At 41.5% G+C, this 21,644-nt stretch overlaps 1 protein-coding gene and 1 pseudogene across 4 annotated transcripts in view; one reads left to right on the forward strand and one right to left on the reverse strand.

Annotated features, from left to right (window-relative positions):
- Positions 1-21,644, reverse strand: part of DOCK1 (dedicator of cytokinesis 1) — a 534,315-nt gene that overhangs the window by 213,794 nt on the left and 298,877 nt on the right. The gene's annotated exons all lie outside the window — the stretch shown is intronic.
- On the forward strand, positions 8,972-9,970 carry LOC309642152 (acidic leucine-rich nuclear phosphoprotein 32 family member D pseudogene; annotated as a pseudogene). The gene has a single exon. The product of its transcript is annotated as an acidic leucine-rich nuclear phosphoprotein 32 family member D pseudogene (transcript).

The raw sequence follows: 21,644 nt of genomic DNA on the forward strand, positions 1-21,644 counted from the left end.
TCTGAAAGCTGACAAGTCGACGCAGGAATGGTTACCGGCGGCCCTGGAGGCAGGAAGGGAGTGAATATCTATCAGGAATCCTGTTGATTCTGGGCAGAGAACCCTAGGAAGGCTCAGAAACTGGAGGTGCCAGGTACTCAGAAAGCGAGGCTGCATGTCAAGTGGAAACCGAAAGCACTGATGTCTTTAAAACGTGGCCAATATGCCCACCCCAGCACATCCACCAAGGGAACCCCGCTCACTCCCGGCAGGAACCACGTGTTTATCCTCTGGACAAAGCAAAAGAGACAGCGTGGCAGGAGCCACCTGGCTGAGACTATCCAATGATAAGAAGCCAATCACTGGGGGCTTCCCTGGTGGTGCAGTGGTTGGAAATCTGCCGGCCAATGCAGGAGGCATGGGTTTGAGCCCTGCTCTGGGAGGATCCCACATGCCACGGAGCAACTAAGCCCATGTGCCACAACTACTGAGCCTATGCTCTAGAGCCTGTGAGCCACAACTACTGAGCCCACATGTCACAACTACTGAGCCCACATGCCTAGAGCCCGTGCTCCGCAACAAGAGAAGCCACCACAATGAGAAGCCTGAGCACCGCAACGAAGAGTAGCCCCCACTTACCGCAACTAGAGAAAGCCCGCGTGCAGCAACGAAGACCCAACGCAGCCAAAAATAAATAAATTAAATAAAAAAAAAAGGAAGCCAATCACTGTAAACTCCCACTCTGCTCGGCTCAGCTCCCAGCAAAGCAGCAAGGCTCAGCCCCTCCACCAGGCTTAGCCCCATAGCAAACTGGAACAGGAGACTGGAAGAATCCTCTTTGGAGAAACTGACCAGCCCAAGAGCGTACCTACTAACTTCCTATGGAGGTTCTGACAGCGTGAGAACCCAGCCCACAGTGGTTTGCCATGCAGCGAAGCCCACCAGCCTCCAAGCTCTGTGAGAAAAGTCAACCAAGTATTAATAAAGGAGACCGGAACAAACAAAAACAGAAGCCAGAGGAATGAAAGAAAATTTAGAAAATATAAGAAAATTCAAAGAACTATCATTATTTTCCTCAGGTAGATAGGAGATTATATCCATAAAACAAGAACATAATGTTATAAAAAGAAAAAAAGGAACAAAGACAAAGAAATGCTTCTGGAATATTTCAGCTGTATTAGCAAAAATAAACATTTTAATAGAAGCGTTGGGATAAAAAACTAATGAAATCCTCCAAAAGTAGAACAAGAAGACACACAGAGAGAGAGAAAAAATTCCATTTACAAAAGCATCGAAAAAATACTTAAGAATAAATTTAACTTGGTCCCCGAAAACTAGAAGGTAGTGTTAAAAGAAATAAAAGAGGACCTAAATAAATAGAAAGATACCCCATGTTCATGGATTAGAAGACTTAATATCGTTAACATGGCTATACTCTCCAAATTGAGGTACAGATTCAACCCAATCCCTATCAAAATTCCAGCTGGCTGGAACAGATGATCATATTTTGCATAATTCTATTTCTAGAAAATGTCCAGGATAGGCAAACCTATAAAAGCAGAAAGTTAGACTTGTGATTGCCAAGGGCTGGAGGTTTGGGGGGAAATGGGGAGTGACTGCTGTTGCATACAGGTTTCCTTTGAGGATGATGACAGTATTCTAAAATTGATCATGGTAATGGTTAAACAACTCTGTGCATACAGTTAAAACCCTTAAATCGTTCATATTAAATAGATGAATTTTATGGCATACAAATTAGATCTCAATAAAGCTGTCAAAAATTTTAAATAAAAGTTAATTAATTAAAAGATGTAAGATAACTTTTCTAAAATGTCACGCATATGCAAAATGAAAGGGCCCACTGTGTGTCAAGCACGACCCAGGCTCATATTTGTGAGATTCTGGAACACTACGGATAGAACAATGAATCTCAAACATTCAAGAACAAACGAAAAGCAAAAAGAGCTGCAGGTGTGGATCGGGAATTGATCATGGAGGGGACGGTGAAGGGGCAGCTAATTCTCAGGGCAAGTCAAACGATCTGTCCTTGTAAACCGAGTAATATACTATTCTGATTTAAAACAATAATAACCTACTTGGAAAACTCCTTCCAAATTCTATGATCCTTGTGAAATTGTTCTTTCTCTTTAGATTTGTGAAATAGACACAAGACAGTTTTTTTCACCTTTGCTTTGATTTCTTCACTTATGTGTTTTCCCATCATATGAAATTACTTAACCCTTTTAGGATGGGGGTTACAAGGAAGAAATGATAATGCAGATAGAACAATGGTGTAAAATGAAGGAGAGAAGACAGTGCCCCACGTGAAAAACATCAGAAGGCAAAAGTCACTGCTGTACTTTGCAGAGTATTTCACGTCTTGTTAATTAAATATGTGCTTAAGCATAAGATACAACAAAACGGCTGAATCGGGTACTGTTGTTAACACTGAGGTTCTTGGAAAAATAAATATTCACTCACATCATTTGAACTTAGTACATCTTTCCCAGAAATACAATCCATGGCGAAACTGAGGGCTGTCTTTTGTTCCCTTTCTCATTTAAAGATAAATTCAGTCCCATGAATCCTTTATCCAAAGTATGGTTAATTTTTACTTATTTAGTTTCCAAAATATTGTGATCCCTTATTTTATCAATATAAAGGGCCGTTGAGCGAGGGATGTTTGTAAAAAGAAGCTATACAAAATTAAAAATAGTATAGTTGAGAAACTAATGTCATCTATTAGCTCTTTACAACTACTAGCAACAAAATTAAACCTGAATCTTAAATTTAAATTGAATGCTAGTATTTCATATCATTGCAGACACTATAAGGAAAGAAATCTAATTTTAAAAACAAAATCATTTTCCATTTTACAGTGGCAGTAATTTTAAGAAGATGTTTATAGGACGAATATACCAAAAGGGACTATCTGGATCTTGCATTAATCATAACAATTATTTGCTGCTTATTCAATATAATAAATTAAACACATATTCACATTTGTTATAAGGGATGAAAATAAATTACAATCAAATTTTATGCATACAATTATACTTTATGTAATAATCAGGAATATATACTTTGTATACAACTTCTTGATAGAATTCATTTGTTGCTAACATAAGTCAGAGTACAGCAGAAAATTTTATATTTATTTTCATAAACTCAGAAAATCAGATAATTTAAAATAATCAGATTTTTCAAATGTTCTCCCATGATATATAGTAACTGTAAATACACTGCAATAGAAACAAGAGTAATTGAGTCTTAATAAAATTTTGCCTTTGAAGGAGGATCAATGCGCCACACATTTTTTAAATTGACTTCTGTCCATAAAGGACACTCTTCCCATCACAGTTATAGATTAAAGTTGAAACTCTTTACTGGACGAAATGAAATTCCTCTATAGGAATCATAAATGGATGCTGTCCCTCAATATTATTTATATTGGTTACATGAGTCGGTGAGGAGAAAACTATGTCACATACCAAGGGTTAAAAAAATTAATGAATCTTTAAGGAGAATAAAATATATTTGGGAATATGAGATTATTGTATAAAAGAAACAGGGATGATCTCATTTATAAGATATTATTTCTTAGGAAATAGTTACTTATACATAAATAAATACATCTATTGTGTGCAGATATAGGCTCAAACGCTACACATCACATCACCCATAGCTCGTCTGCTTACGACTGCGTAAGCACCCAAAGTGATTTAGGCTCTAAGTGCCTTGAGGTTTATTTTCAAAATCTCCTACTATGGGGAAGTGGGACTCAATCTGGGGGGTACCCAAGAGAAATTCTGCAGAGCAATGTACCTGTCGAGCAGGTGTGTAAGAAAACACTGCAAGTATGAAGCACACCCCACTGGGGCTCCACGCCCATCTCATCTCCCTTTACCACAGTCCTGAGGAAATCGAAGGTCCCCAAGATTCGGAGGAGATGGAGCCACTTGGAATATACCATAAGAAAGTGGGGGGAAAAGGCCAAAATGATGAAAAGATTCAAAATGTTGCAGAGTATTAACAAGTGCAACACTCAACTCACACTCAAAGAGTGGGTGCTGTGTTGAAGGCATGGAGTTCCGGGGGCTTGGTCAGGTGAGTAAACACAGCGCCGCCCAGGAGGAGCACACACAGGGGGCCTGGGACCAAGGGGACCAAGACAGGACGACGAGGATGCTGGAAGAGGCCATCCTGGCCACAGTGGGACACCTGCGACACCCGAGTGTCGCAATGAACAAGGAGAGCAATGGATTACAACGCAGGGAAAGTCCTTGAGTCTATGGTGATACATGAACAAGGGGATGGGTGAGGCGGGTGGCCTTGGAAGGAGAGGCAAAGGTAAGGCTCTTTTCTTACAGACCAAACAACGTAGACGGGACGAGAAAATTAGGAAATCACCTGTTTCAGCTCCTAAAGCAATCCTCAATGGGGGTTGAAACTATTAGGTCAAAGGTCCTTGGGGATGAAGATACTCCATCTGAAAGTGTCCCCCACGCATTCTTCCTCATTACAGCTGTGCCCCCCGGTTCGATGGAATGTGAAGGACACATTATCGCTGAGGTAGTATTTTATGCCAAAAATGTTAAACCATGAGGAATAATTTTTTGAGGAAAACATCCTTACCCTAGTTTTTTTCAGGGGGTGTATAGGGGATATTAACTCCTTTTTACAGATAAGAGTATAGAGAGAGTTTAAGCCACCTGGCCAATATACAATTAGAAGATGAGAAGAGCAAGAAACAGCCCTCAGACCAAAGTTTAAGAAAAAAAAAAAAGGAAGAAGGAGGAGGAGGAGGAAGAAAGGGAAGAAGGGGCAGGGGAGGGGGAAGAAGAAGAAGGGGGAGGGGACGGGAGAGGGAGCAGTAGACAGATGCAGATTATGGGACACTGGACAAGACCACTGGCCTGGGCCCAGTGTCCGGCTACATACACAAATGATGGCTATAATGGTGGTGGTGGTGATAATGACGGATAAAACACACAAAAAACACACAAGAATACTTTAAAGTCACGAAATTTGTATGCTGAAGTCACGAAACGTTCAAAACAGAGTCAAAGAATACCTAAAAAAACTGGAGATACATATTATGTTCATGCTTTGGAAGAATCAATATAGTTAGGATGCCAAGTGATCTACAGTCAGCAGGAGGTTATTGTAGAAATTAACAATCTGATTCTAAACTTCAAGTGGAAAAGCAAATAATGTGAAACAGCCAAAGAAATCTTGAATAATGTTAAAGGACACACACTATCTGCTTTTACGATTTACTATAAAACTACAGATATTAAGACTGTGTGGTACTGGTGAAAAAGGCCTATAGATGAAAAAACCTGACCGCACACCTATGGTTAACAGATTTTCAACAAAGGTGCCAAGAAAATTCAATGAAAAAGTATAATCTTTTCAACAAGTGGTATTTTCAAATGGTACAATTAGACACATATGAAAAGTCTCAAAGAAAAAGGCATGGGGTGGGGAGATAGAATTGATCCTCTGCACCATATACAAAAATCAACACAAAATGTATCATAGACATAAATGCAAAACCCCCAAAACAGCAAAACTTCTAGAAGAAAACACAAGGAAAACCTTTCTGACCTTGGATTTGGCATATATTTCTTGGGATACAAAAAGCATGAAACATAAAAGAAAAAAATGAGCAATAGAACTTCTTCAAAATCAAAAACATTTGCTCTTTGAAAGACATTGAAAAGAAGGTGAAAAGGCAGACTGCAGAACTGGAGAAAATATTTGCAAAACACACCTCAGACAAAGGGCTTGTATCCAGAATATATAAAGAATTCTGAAAACTCAATTAACAACCAACCAAATCGAAAAATTGGCAAAAAAATTTAAAGAGACATTTCACTTAAAAGGAGATACAAATGGCTGAGACAGACATGAAACCACGTTCAGTGTCACTAATTATTAGGAAAATGCAAATTAAAACCACAATGAGATACCACTACACACCTATTAGAATGGCTAAAGTTTAAAAAAATAAAAAAAGCAGGAAGTTGCAGAACAGACATTCTCCTATGTTGCTGGTCTGAAGGCAAAAGGATACAGACATTTTGGAAAAGGTTTGGCAGGACCCAACCTTCCTGCTTCTAGGTATTTACCCAAGAGAAATGAAAACATATATCCACACAAAGACCTCTATACAAATATTTATAGACAGTCTTAGTCTTAATTGCCAAACATGGAGACACCTTACATGTCTATTACCTAGTAAGTGGATCAACAGACCGTGGTAAATCCATATGACGGAATAGTACTGAGCAATACAATGGACCTACTACTGAATAAATAAATGTGCATCATTCTCAAACACCAAGGGTTTCTTTTGTTTTAAAGAGAAAAAAAAAAAACTGTGCTAACTGAAAGACGTCAACACAAAAGGCGACACAGTGTATAAATTCATTTATGTGACATTCTAGATACCCAAAACTACAGTGACAAAGGGGAGAAGTTTGACTCCAGAGGGGAATGATGAGGGACTTTTTTAGGCATATCACCATACTCTAAACTTGTATTTGGTGGTGATTACACAACTGTATATATCCATCAAAATTCAGAACTAAAAAGGGTGAATTTTACTGTATGATCATATTTATATATATGATCATGCAGTAAAAAGAAGAAGATATATATAAAGAAGAACACTTGAAAATCATAAAATCCCCATAAGATGATACGCAACTAATATTGATATTTTAGCGGATTCATTCCTGCTGTCACATATATAGAAAGAGACTAGTTTTAATGAACATTGGATCATACTTCAGTTACTGTAGCTTTAGCTTTCAAATGGTTTGTTATCTGTAGTACAAGTCCTACATCATCACCCTTGGTTTTCACATTTCCCTGAGTGTCCATGCCAATCTATTCTTCCACATGAACTTTAAAACCACATTACTGAGTTTGAAACAAGTCCCACTGGAATTGAAATTGAGGTGGCATTGAATTTTTAAATTCATTGAGAGGCTTATGATAGCAGCCTTCTCAATTACACACACCCAGTGTCTCTCCATTTGTTCAAGTCTCTTTTGAGGCCATTCAGGAATATTTTGTGGTTTTCATCATATGGATCTTAAACGGCTCTTGTATTACTGTTCCTAGTGGGAGGAGAGCTTTTTTTTCCAAAAGGTTTTAAATTTTTCTCTATATTTTTATTTGTATACTTGGGAAAACCATTGACTGTGATGTGTAAACTTTATAATTGAACTTGCAGAATTCTGTCATTACTCCCTATAGTCTGTTATGGGGGGGTGTGTGGAGGGGTGGCTGGGGAGAGATGCTGAAACAGACCAAGCCAACATCTGTCAATAATTTCGTGTTGTCCTTTCCAATCGCTATAAACTGTATTTCTGTTTCTGGACTTACTACACAGGCCCTCACCACCAAGACAATGGCAAGCTGTAATAAGAGCCAGCATCTTTGGTTTTTTTTAAGAGATTTTAATGGGCATGCATGCCTTTAGGGTCTAATGCTTTATTTTTATTTTTTTAATTGAGATTTAATTGACATAGTTTAAGGCATACAATGTGTTGATTTCATACATTTATATATTGCAATACAATCACAACTTAAGGTTAGCTAACACATCTATCATGTCCCATAATTGCCATTTTTATGGGTGGTGAGAATATTTAATATCTAGTCTCCTGGATATTGGCTTAAGATAGACCTTAAGATGTTAAGGAAAATTCCTAACCTAGAGATCATCTCTGACAAAATATGTGAAGCTAAACAAATAGGATTATGGATATTACTAAAATATAAGAGTTTTATATTGAAGGGCAAAAAGATCCAGCAATAAAATCACGCATCATAAGAGCACATAGGGGGCTTCCCTGGTGGCGCAGTGGTTGAGAATCTGCCTGCCAATGCAGGGGACACGGGTTCGAGCCCTGGTCTGGGAGGATCCCACATGCTGCGGAGCAACTGGGCCCGTGAGCCACAACTACTGAGCCTGCGCGTCTGGAGCCTGTGCTCCGCAACAAGAGAGGCCGCGATGGTGAGGGGCCCGCGCACCGCGATGAAGAGTGGCCCCCACTCGCCACAACTAGAGAAAGCCCTCGCACAGAAACAAAGACCCAACACAGCCAAAAATTAATTAATTAATTAATTAATTTTTTAAAAAAAAGAGCACATAGGGATGCTGTTAAATTTTACTAAGGGGGCAAGAAAGGTACCGCCCCCAAAAATAAATATGTAAGGTCAAGCTATAATAAAACAAAACTTAGAAGAGGGACATTTCTTTATAACTCCCATTTCCTAGGAAGGGCATCATCGAACAAACATTTACAGAGGCACACTGCGTTAGGCACTATTCTTGAAGCCCTCGTGAAACTCACATTCTATTGGCCAGAGTGTGTTGACAGGGAGCTTACTGTCAGCTAAATTTAAACAAGAGCTTCACTCAACCCTGACAAGCGAAGCTCTTGTTTAAAGCTCCTTAGTATCTTAAGGAGACCCTCTGGTACCTGCTCTGAGGTATCATCATGCACTTGGCAAGTATACACTGTAGATACTGTCACATCACATTTTGCAAAAACAAGACAAAACCAAAACCCCTTCCAAGATGTTGAGAAAAATATTCAAGGGGATATCAATCAAAATATACAGCGAGTACCCAGAGTTATGTACACATTATTCACATCTATCTATTCCTACACAGACTTAATGAAAATACTAGAAGAAGCCATTCCCCTACTCTTATCAAAATTTAGAGCTGTGTCTTCTAATTACCAATCATAATGGTGACCACCACAGTTTTCATGAGGGAATATAAAACATTGGTTTTTTTAAGATTAATCTCTTTGAAACAAATTCACATATTTTGAAGATTAATGTTTTAACATGACAATCATAGAGATTTCAGGTACTTGACTCACGCATAAAAATAAAAAGGAAGCATCGGATCTGGGGAAGCATCGGATCCGGGGAAGCATCGGATCCGGGGGCTCCACTCGCCTGCCCGCATGCCACATGCCGCCCGGGACCGCTCAGACCCCTTCCGACAGCCCTCTCTGCGCAGGCTGGGACGCCTCTCCCCCGTCTGCCCCCGCCGCGGAAAGTGAAGTTTGAAGACGGGGCGGGGGGGAGAGAAACATGGACAAGAAGAGGACGATCCACCTGGGGCTGAGGAACTGGACCCTGGCAGCTGTTCGAGAACTTGTCCTGGACAATTGCACATCAAATGATGGGAAAATTGAGGGCTTAACGGCTGAATGTGTGAACTTAGAGTTCCTCAGTTTAATAAATGTAGGCTTGATTTCAGTTTCAAATCTCCCCAAACTACCTAAATTGAAAAAGCTTGAGCTCAGTGACAACTGAATCTTGGGAGATCTGGCTATATCAGCAGAAAAACTTCCAAATCTTACACATCTAAACTTAAGTGGAAATAAACTGAAAGATATCAGCATCCTGGAACCTTTGAAACAGTTGGAATGTTTGAAGAGCCTGGATCTGTTTAACTGTGAGGTTACTAACCTGACTGACTACGGAGAGAGTGTCTTCAAGCTCCTGCCCCAGCTGACCTACCTAGATGGCTATGACCGAGAGGATCACGGTGTCCAACTCAGATGCCGAGGTGGATGGTGTGGATGAAGAAGAGGACGATGAAGGAGGAGAAGATGAGGACCAGGAGGAGGAGGAGGATGGTGAGGAAGAAGAGTGTGATGATGAAGACGATGAAGATGAAGACGAAGTCAGTGGGGAGGAAGAGACATTCACATCATGGGGTCATGATGGAGAAGCTGATGAAGATGAAGATGAAGATGGTGAGGATGAAGATGAGGAGGAAGAAGAAGAAGAAATCGGGAAAGGTGAAAAGAGGAAGAGAGAAACAGATGATGAAGGCGAAGATGATTAAGACCCCAAATAACCTGCAAAAAAAGAACTGTTCAGGATTGGCTGGACTGCTCACATGGATTTGGTAGCTGTTTAAGGAAAAAAAAAAAGGTAGCTGTGATTACAAACCCCAGGACACCCACCCACCCAAAGAGCCAAAGAATAGTTTCTGTGACATTCCGCCTTCCTCCATTTAGTCCCTCTTAGAAATCCACCACCAAGCTTGGGGACTTCACCCCAACCAAATTACAAGCGCTGTTAGGTTTTTGTGTAAGACTCTTGCTGTCGTGTGGAGAGCTGTGATTGGTGAGTCAACCATCCGTGGCTGCCAGTTACACTGAGATTGTAACAGCATTTTTACGTTCTGTACAACAAAGAAGCTTTGTAAATAAAATCTTAACACTTAAGAAAAAGAAAGAAAGGAAGCATCACAAATCACATTGGTTTCCCTTCATCTGAACCCAAAACTCTCGTCACAAGTCACATTGAGAAGATCTAAATTGGGAGCCACTTTTCAACAGATGTTCAGCCAAGATTTTTTTTTTTTTAATTAATCTTGCTTAGACAAGATCTTAACAGCATGTAGTGGAAGGTAAATCCACAAAGTCGTACTATAATGACTAATTTCAATTACTTTCCAGAATCACTCCTTGTTTGCAAAATTGAGTATGTTTTTCACAAGCTAATTATCTGGCTACACAGTTAAAAGTCTGCAAAATGTAGTGATCCGAGTTCCTGTCTCAACAAGAAGTACACGGGATAATGAAGCCCATTAGTTTTGCATTTAAATCAGCTGTTTTGGTGTCATGACGGGGCAAAAAGCAGAATTCTAGACTGATCAGTTAAAGAGAAGCACAGTCAATAGGAGGTATTTGTTTGAAAGAACTGGAAACTTCACACAACTACACGGGAATTCTGGAAAGGAAAGCACCATTATTGGGGATAAAACCATTATCACAAATAATAATTTCTAATGTTGACCAATGAATGCACCTACAAGGCCATCCATGAGCTGCCCCACCTCTCTACAAAATACCCCTGACTCCATCTCTGATATGAGCTGAATTTTGTCCCCCCTCCCCTGCAAATTCATATGTTGAAGTCCTAACCCCCCAGAACCTCAGAACGTAAATGTATTTGAATATGGGGTCTTTAAAGAGACAATTAAGGTAAAATAAGGTCATTAAGGTGGCCCTCATTCAATATTACTGGTACTCCTTAACGAAGAGGAGATTAGGACACAGACACACACAGAAGGAGGGCCATGTGAAGATGCAGTAAGAAGACGGCCATCTCCAAGCCAAGGAGAGAGACTTCAGAAGAAACCAACTCAGCAGGACACCTTGATATTGGACTTCTGGCCTCTAGAACGATAAGGAATGAATTTTGGTTGTTTAAGCCACCCACTCTGTGGCTTTCGTTATGGCAGCCCTAGAACCTAATATAACCTCATGGCTTCAGTCACAGTCTCCATGGGGTCTTAGAACTTGCCCAGCTTCTCCCCTTAAGAGGCTGCCCTGCCTGTGTCCTCTGATGAAGCCTCCTCCCCAAGAAGACCGCCTTACTCGCAACCCCTTCCTCCAGCGTGTGGCTCCAGGGCCTGCCTCCCCAGTACTGATGCTGCCCCATCCCATTCAAAGCTGGACCCCCGCTCAGGCCCCAGCACACCCCATCCTCTTACACCACCTTCTCCTGCACGAGTTACCTTCATACACAGTCACGTAATCCACCTACTTATTAGAACTGTTGTTGATCAACTCTCCCCACTGGAATATAAACTCCAAGAGGGCGGGGATCACTGTTTCACTCGCCAACCAAGCTCTAATGCCAAGAAAAGAGCAATAAATCCTTTGACGAGGCAGACTGAATGCCCGTGCTGTTGTCATTAAAAAAAAAAAAAAAAATTAAAGCGAAAAAAGGCCTAATATAAACAAATAAAAGGGAAATTATTCAGTCCAGCAAAGGCCACAACTGGAAATAAGGACAGACTGATTCTATCAATTAAAAAAAAATGTACTTCTAATGAAGTTATCCATTTCTTTCTAGTCTTTTTAAAGATCCCTAAACCTACTGTTAAATAACACTTTTCTAAAGAAATTCATGTACCAAAGTATTTTTTACAATCAACTTGAAATGTATGTTCTGAGACGCTGACAATACTACCAGAATTTTTTGGTATCTAATAGTACTGAATTCACATTACTTAGCAAAATGTCTCTGTGGTGGGGTTTGCTGTGAGGGCATCTGAATGTAAGAAACTACCCTGGGGATTCGCCATCTACCTTTTCTCTAAAGAGAGCTCTCTCTCTGGGTTATCATATTCAAAGCAAATTTAAACGCTGTCCTGGAAAAAAAGAATTGCCAGATGAGCCTTAAAGCAAAGCTGCCTGGTCATTTAATGGACATTGCATTGATAACGACAACCTGATATGCTAGAAAATCTGTGCACTTTTGTACATGGAGTAAAAGCCCAGGGCCCTGTTGTAAGACATGGTCTGGGAGTCTATTTACTGGGCAGTGATAGGTGTGTACAGGTGCAGCCCGTGGCTTCCATCCCACGCAAAGCCTCACCTGAGTCACATCACGTCATTGTAATAAGTCTCCATCAAAACACGGGGCAAAGGCAAAAACCAAACAAGAGTGCGCTGGTAGCCACCCAGCGATCATAATGCAGCCACGTAATCCAGCAAAACTGAGGAAGCAGAAAACCTCATTTTGCTTACAGGCTTTGTAGAGCGTTTGAGAGAACATTCCGCCGAGCGCACCGAGCTGCGCCCCGCCCCACCCCACAGATGAGAGAGAAAGAGTCTTCCCACCACCTGGGGACCCGGGCACGTTCCTGTGACTCAGGCACACCTTTCTGGAGGGTCTCCTCATCTACACTCCATCAGGAAGGAGAGAAGCCCTGCAGCCAGATGATTCAACTCCCCTCCCTCTACAACCTGTGAGCAAAATCCATTCGTACGAAAAATAGGCGAGGGCAAATGTGGCTCGTTTTGAAATATTAAAATTATCGTCATAGACCACAGAATGCAGAGGAGAGTGTGTTGAAACCCAAAGGACATTAACCCAGCATGTGTATATCACCATTTAAAAAAAGTCTGCTTTGAAAGAACAGAGAAATTCAAAAACATACAAAGAAATATGTGTGATCAAGGAGATCTTTATAATCTGACAGAGAAAAGAACATATTTATTTATTATTTTGAGTTGCTAATGGCTTCAATAAAATTCTGAGAAAATTTTGATATAATTAGAGTCTTGTTAGGATAATGAGGTATTTATATGGTTCACATTTCTTGTGTATTTGATAAGTCCTTACGTTGGCATAATTGCTATGAAATAAATTTCTATAAAGCCAAAAAAATAAAAATAATAAAATCATCTTCAAATTTCTAATATTTTCATGATTTTACCAGATGGAAAATCTACTCGGTTACTAACAAGTATCAGTTATAGGGTAGGCAGTAAAATTTAAGCGAAGGGTTATAAAGGTAATGGGGAAGAGATCAGTCAGAGCTCAGGAACATCCAATAGAGCAGGTTTATGTAAGGCTCAAAAAGTCCTACCTTGTCGCTTGTTACTCGGAGGGAGCTGAGGGGGATTGCTAGGAATCCACGCTCAGCCCAGCCTGAAAGTCACTCCGAGATCTGGCTTCCAGATCTGACTGTGTCTGAGCCGCAGTGAAACCTCACCAGCAGCGCCCCAATGGGAGAGTCACAGATCAAAGGCGGCTCATCCTGATTCTGCCAGCATGGAAGGAAGTGTGAGGTTCTCACTGCCTGGAACCCTGAGAACAGGAGGAAGGCTTGGCATCACTACGGCCCCGCCCCTTTCTACACACTACCTGCGCTTTATAACTGGCCATGAAGTAATAAGCCTTTTCCAACCAGAGGGCAGCATTTCCAGGAAGAGCAGGGTAATTTCCAGGGGAACCAGGATCGGGGTAAAGTGTCCAGACCATCCGCTGCAGCCAGGCATTTCAGATAAAGGGCTGCTGGCGGACGGCTCAGAATGAAGCCAGTAGAGCACGAGAGAGCCCACCTCACATCCATTTTTTGTCTGCTTCCTGCCCACCAGGTAGGTGCTCAGGGCGTGTCTGAGGATACAGAACGGAGGCCTTAGGAACACCGCCTGTAAAATGCGTTGGTTACAAATGGTCGCCAACCATGCCGCAGCTGAGGGAGGCCCACACTGGCAGAGAGTTACAAGTCTCAGTCACCTTCCCCCTGCCCTCGGAAGCTCTTATGATGGCCAGGTGTCTTCACCTAGCGAGTATATTCATGCTGCCCTGACCCCGAAGAGAGGGTGTCCAGGACAGGAGCTCTGGAGCAACAAGGACAAAGGCTAAGCCAAGAGCAAGAGATAAAGGAGAGGACAGGCAGGGCAATGAATTACAGGTGTGATCTCCAGCGAGCAATCGAGAGCCACCTGGTGAGTGGGAGGGGTCAAGGACGGCCACACGGGGGAGCTGACTGTACACTAGGACCTCGGAATCATCCACTCACTTATCAACACACACATGCATCACTACTTGCTACAGAGCCAGGTCCTGTGCTGGGGCTTGCAATATGAATGGAAATAAGCCACAGGTGCCTGCCCCGGTGTCTGGTGAGAAAAGACCCATTAAAGAGCAGTTGTATTAGCGTGGCAGGGTCAAGATGGGGTGACACGGGTGCTGGCGGGGAATGGAACAGGGGCACCCAGCCCGGTGGAACTGGGAAGAGAAGTGGGAGAAATTCAGTGCAGGCGGAGATGCTCTCTAATCACAATGGTGAAGGTCCCAGGAGCCTGGGAGCTGGGAGCCCAACAGGCCCCTTTGTGGGAGCTGGTCAGAGAGGCAGAAAGTAAGACAGAAGCAAAGACAGGGCAGGGACCTCAATGCTCAACTTTATTTGCCTCCAAGTTTCCTGTGTCTTATACATAGTTACTCTCTTTGCCAATTAGATCCTACGCCAGTCCACGAGAACCATCAATATGATGGGGATAGAAAGTTGCCTATTGGGCTCCCCTGGTGGCGCAGTGGTTGAGAATCTGCCTGCCAATGCAGGGGACACGGGTTCGAGCCCTGGTCTGGGAGGATCCCGCATGCCGCGGAGCAACTGGGCCCGTGAGCCACAATTGCTGAGCCTGCGCGTCTGGAGCCTGTGCTCCGCAACGAGAGGCCACGACAGTGAGAGGCCCTCGCACCGTGATGAAGAGTGGCCCCCGCTTGCCGCAACTAGAGAAAGCCCTCGCACAGAAACGAAGACGCAACACAGCCATAAATAAATAAATAAATAAAAATTGTTAAAAAAAGAGTAAAAAACCTTTAAAAAAAAAAAAAAGAAGAAAGTTGCCTATTAGGAAAATTTCAAAACATCAACAACTTTGGTGCTCACTTAGAAAGCAGCATATTGTATTAACTACTTCTTACGGATGACAGGTTTCGTCTGGCTTTCTCTTTGCATACTCTTGCACAGGAATGCAAATCCTTCCCTGGCAATTACAGAGTGAAACAGTGGAAAAGATACTTTTGCAACAACTTGTAATCTTCTAAGCTATGTATCCGGCAGCTAGAACTCGGAAGGCTAACTTCTCTGCATTCTTCCAAAGCAACCCTCACTCCTTGGAGAGGAATCCTTCAATCTAATTGTAGTTAATTAGACAAAACTGATTAAGCCCTGCATTTGGTTGCTGGCAGCCCGGATCAACATGAGATGGTGAACAGAATAAACAAAGAAAAGGACGGGCTTGGCTGCATCCTATGTTGTGCCCTTTCTCTGGGATCTAAAAGGAAAGAATGGTGATCAGAGAAAATGTCAAGATTCACAAAGCAGAGGACACACCATGGGCTCACCTGTCCTCTTCAGGGAAGTCTCTGACACACCCCTCTCTTGCCTGTAGCATTGATGCAGTAAGTGAGGCAACTCTATGCTTGACTGACTAAAACTTCTTCCTTTCCTGTCATTACCAATAAAACACTCAATTATAAAAATTTTTAAAAGTCAGTTTAGTACTTAGAAAATTCAGTTACGAGGGGCCTGCAAACAAATTACAATTCTTGTTCCCATCTATTACTTTGTGTACTTTTGACACATAACAACATATGAATTCCAAACCTCTCTCATTCAGATTTACTGGCAGAGAGAGAATAGTTAATCGGTGGAAAATGTGAATTTCAGGATATATTTTGTAAACATTGATTTTATGTACATAAAGGAACTTCCTCAAAACTAGAGTACAAAAGTATATACAGTAATTTTTCTGATACTTCTAATTTAATGGTTACATATAACTTTTTCTTATTCCAACAGCACAGTTAACATATTTAAGTTCATTAAAATGTATTTTAACTTTCTACTAGTCTGAGCTTAAGCAAATTTTTTATCATATACCCTCCTTTTTGCCCTTCCACAAAACTCCTGCTTTAAATTCTCGTTTATTTTTATTTGAAATTCTTTATTACAAGTAACTTAAGCCGTGTTAAAAAAAAAATGTATACACGTTTTAAAACAGTATTTCATTTTTTGTTTTGTTTTGTTTTTTAAAGCATTTTTTAAAAATTAATTAATTAATTAATTAATTTTCGGCTGTGTTGGGTCTTCGTTTCTGTGCGAGGGCTTTTCTCTAGTTGCAGCAAGTGGGGGCCACTCTTCATCGCGGTGCGCGGGCCTCTCACTATCGCGGCCTCTCTTGTTGCGGAGCACAGGCTCCAGACACGCAGGCTCAGTAGTTATGGCTCACGGGCCTAGTTGCTCCGCGGCATGTGGGATCTTCCCAGACCAGGGCTCGAACCCGTGTCCCCTGCATTCGCAGGCAGACTCCCAACCACTGCGCCACTAGGGAAGCCCTAAAACAGTATTTCTTAATAGAGTTTCTCCATCCTAAAAACAACAGTCCAAAGTTATCTTTGGATATAATTAAAACAGGATATTTTTTCTTATTAAATAGTTAATGGTACTTCCCTGGTGGCACAGTGGTTAAGAATCTGCCTGCCAATGCAGGGGACACGGGTTTCAGCCCTGGTCCGGAAAGATCCCACATGCCGCGGAGCAACTAAGCCTGTGCGCCACAACTACTGAGCCTGCGCTCTAGAGCCCACGAACCACAACTACTGGAGCCCGCGAACCACAACTACTGAAGCCCGCGTGCCACAACTACTGAAGCCCACACGCCTAGCGCCCGTGCTCCGCAACAAAAGAAGCCACCGCAATGAGAAGCCCTCGCACCGCAACTAGAGAAAGCCCGCGCGCAGCAACGAAGACCCAACACAGCCAAAAATAAACAAATTGGAAATAATTTTTTAAAAAAAGATTGCTTTGAAAAAAGAATAGTTAATGGGTTATCAAGAAAACCTGATTTTCCAGGGACAGAAAGTAAATACATAAATTTTTAAGAAGGCACATGTGAGCCCAAAGCATGGCTATAAACATATACCCAAGAAAACATCAGTATCTTATTTTTCTTGCGAGTCTCCAAGTCATTTTGATAAGCTAAGTAGCAGAAAGCAAACCTCAGCTGGTCTGTAGTCCCTACTGATAAAAGCTTCTGGTGAAAAAAGGCAAACTGTGCTGAGCCGGGGAGTGTGTGTACGGAGATATGGAGAGACCAATGACAGAAAGGCGATTTATTAAGCTAATTACACAATTACTTTCAACAGGCCATTTGTAAGCACAAATCTTGATAAAAAATAAATGCTGGAAACATCAGCGTGTATTAACTTCGACATCTGTACCCCTCTGTGCTGCTCCTGGAAGCTCAGATACAGCAACTTCCCTCCCTACACACATGGCTAAAGGCGACAAAGACAAAAATACTGACTGATGCTATGAGAACAGCATCTCCCTGACAGAACGTCATTGAATTAAAGGGTGTCTGTCAAACACTCTCACCGTAACAGTACTTCGCTGTCCAGCAGGCCAGGCTACACACGGTTCAGCTTTCCACTCTCCTCCGAATGAGGCCTCAAAACAGAAAAGCTGAGCTTCACAAGATGTAGACCGTCCTCCCAAAGGTTTAGTTCAAGAGTCTTTAATCGAAAAAGCACTGAGCTCTACATCAAATTAAGGAAATAACTGAAGGAGACTCAGTAAAGTAAAGATAAGCCATGAGGTGCAAGTTCCACACAAGAGATCATCTTTATAAGACATTGTGACTCCGAGAGCTGCACATTAAACCACTTGCTGGGTATCGCTTCTCCTCACTCTATCTGGACGAACCTTACACTATTGTACCTTCAAATCAACTGAGAAAGGCAACTGCTCGTTCACCCAGGAAGATACAATGAAGATCAATCCAGGACACAGGAGCAGAAGGAACTTTAACCAGATGACATCTTTGAACATTTTGGGTTCTGTCATTTATCCCTAATGCTCCTAGCATTCATTCTGAACCCCATACTCTGGGCCAGAGACTGTGGGAGAGGCTGAGGATACAGAAATATGAAGACATAGTCTCAAGGCTTGAGAAGCTCCAACAGTAAGGGAGGGGACAGTGTGAACAATGAAAAGGGCTGCATGAGTGACCTTCAAAATGGTAAGAGCTGGTCTACACCTGCCACTGGTATAGGCTGGGGACATGGTCAGAATCACAGAGCAGGCTGGGCCGGGACAGAGATGGGACAGAAGGTAAGGAAGACAGGGTCTCACTCAGCACTGGAATCAAGTGGGCTGAGAAGATGACCAGGGGATTCCACACCAAGGAATGCTTTCAAAGCCAGCCCTGATTGTCTAGAGTAGTAAAATCCACAGAGACAGAAAGTAGAAGGGTGCTAGGGTACCAGGGGCTGGAGGAAGGGAGAAGGGAGAGTTAGTGATTAATGGCTATAAGAGTTTCAGTTTGGAAGGATGAAAAGAGTTCTGCAGATGCATGGTGATGACGGTTGCCTAACAGTGTGAATGTACTTAATGCCATTGAACTGTACACTTAGAAAAGGTTAGGTGGTACCTTTTAAGTTATGTATATTTCATCACAATTAAATTTAAAAAAATTAATTAGCTCTGACAAGACCTAGTACTCCCTCCCCTTTATAGACAAAATGGCCAAGATGTGAGTGAGTAGAATGATGGGAGATAAGGAAGTTAGCCAAAAGCTAAGCACATAACCCCAAAATAGCAGTAAGCTTAACCAAAACCTTTACTTCTTTAGGGCTGCTTTGAACAGATCATGAATCACATGTTCACACTTGTTAGGACTTGTAGAATATATTTCAGCAAGTCCAGTCCAACTGCAGTGCACTGACAGTTTCTTCTTTACCCCCAATCTTCTTGAACCTAAAAGGAAAAGCTCAGGGCAAATCCAAAGACCCAACTCTGAATCTGGAGAATTAAATAAACAATATCTAGAAGTTTGACCTTAATAACTGATTATCCTTTGATTGGGAAATAAACGCACAAAATAGGAGGAAAAAATAAGGAAAGGACCGTGAATTTCAATGTGACAGAGACAACGGGCATCAACAGTGCAGACAGTATAGAGACATGTGAACTTTGAAAAAGCCCTGCTTTGTCTCAGTGCAAATGGTAGGGGGTCATTGCCAAGAGCATCCTTGGCTGGTGGAGTGAGAAAAGTTTGATAAGCACAGGTGTGGGCAGGAGATTAGACGGGATAGAGGTCAGAAGCTACCTGTCCTAGTTTGTTGGCAGCAAGCTAAGTAAGTTACCAATTTTTCTCATTTAAAGAAGATTCCCCCCTCTACCCCCAGCCGAAAAGTAAAAAATAAAAAGGTTCCTCCAGTTCAAAATGTTACGACTTGATGATTCCATTTTGAACCAAGTTATTTATCTGGCTCTACTATTAGTGATACAAAAAAAAAAAAAAAAAAAAAGCAAATTCTATTTTGACACAACAATATTTTCAATTGTGCGTCTCACATATACTACTGCATATTAAGTCAAATTATGCTCCTATTTCTATAAAGGAAATCCCTATTCAAATATTTTGATGTTCTTTTAGATTAATGAAAGTAATTATATTCTAAAATTTTTAATATCTCATAAAAATATTTTCCATGTGGCATTTTTCCCTCTGATACATGGCACCAACATACAAGAAAACTTTGTTCTTCAACATGCAAAAGCATATATGAGCATAGTCACATTGCCAGTATGCTGGCATTACATGTCTGAAGCATGACTTTGCCATTATTTCCATGAGGATCTCCAAACAGATAAGCAACTGGTAAGTGAACTTAACATTTATTAACTGGAAATCTTTTCAAGATATATCTTTGCTTTTTTTTTTTTACAGTAGAATGAGAAATCCCTAGGAGCTCAGAACCTCCTGGCAAAGCACAGTATGCTCAACAGACACACAGTAGGATTCTCATCCTTTTGGCTTCCAGAAAATTAGCATACTATCAGTTTATGAGAATTATGATCCAAAAACAGTGTCATTAATGAAATAACACCCAGCGTGAAACTGCTTAAACCGCTTACACTATCCAGTTCCAAGGAAGTAATGTGCAGAATCCAATTAAAAAACTAGTTTTCATCTCTTAAAGCTGGAAATCAGGGACAAAGGCAAGTTACATTGAAAGGACAGGGTCTTAGCAGGTGTCCCATGAGCGGGTTCTCGGTACAATGGCACGAGATGCCTGACTTTGGAATGTTTCTTACTTTTCCCTGCCCTCACCTTTTCTTTCCTCCTCCCCCCGCCCTCTGTGTTATAATAAAGCCCCGCTGAGGCCAGGGAACAAGGCTGATGGGTGCAGCACTGAATGCCTAGCACTCAGAACATGGGAATGTGGTAATCACCTAATAAATATGGCGACAAGTGAATGAGTATCTCCTCCAACTGTCGCTTTTACTACCCTCTGGCCAGACAACAGCTGGAGGGAAGAGGAGAAATGATGGTCACTGATCACGGCTCTTTGGACTTGACTGGATCAGAGCTATAGGATGAACTATGCAAGAACACCAAACCGTGCCCCTGATACAGACTCAACGATGGAAAGGTGATGGCTGCAACCAGCAACTGGGAGGCCACTTCCCCAAACAACGATTCCTCCCCTTAAAATTCTGCTCAAATCTTCACCTGACTCCAGCCATTATTCCTAGCACAGCTTGCCCATCTGACAACCAAAGGCTTCTATAAATTCCTCTGTCTGGCTACAGTTGTGAACACGTTGTTCTGAAGGCCAAAAATTTTCCAGCAGCAGGCGAGAGCATTTAGAAAATTAACGAACCAGAATTCTGTTACCAGTAAAATCTTGCTTTAGTATAAGGACCAGTCTGGGTGCTTGCTCACTGTGGGACTGGGTATCTCAGTAGTTGGCAAAATGGAATATGGAATACTGCCAAGAGGAAAAGTGATGAAATTCAAACTACTTGTAGAAATGTAAGTTCCTGACCATTTACTGAGATCCATGATTGGCTTAGAATCAAGGCAACATGTTGCTTACAGACATAATGAACAATAATACATAAATAGGCACTTAAGTTTTTTCTGATTCGTAGACAGCATTTCAGTTTTAGCTTTTAAGCTTGCGCTTTAAATTTGATTTTCTGTTTTGTTCATCCAGTCTCCCAAATTGACACGTTTAAGTCCTCCCTTTAAAATGCTTTTGACTCAGCAACATTGCTTGTGGGAGTTGATCCCAAGGAAATAAACCTAAATAGAGAGATGTTTTGGCAGAAAAGATGGTCCATGAAGCATTACTTATCCCTAAAAATAACTTAAATATTTCATAGTTATAAAATAGTAAAGAAAAATAAAGAACACTCATTTGGTTGATAAAATTTATACCTAAAAGTGGACGTTAGGAAGACAAAGCAACGATATGGGAGAAGTGCCTGTCGTAGGAGATTAACAACC

Source organism: Balaenoptera physalus (genome assembly GCF_965194825.1).
Source record: "Balaenoptera physalus genome assembly, chromosome: 14".
NCBI lineage: Eukaryota > Metazoa > Chordata > Mammalia > Artiodactyla > Balaenopteridae > Balaenoptera > Balaenoptera physalus.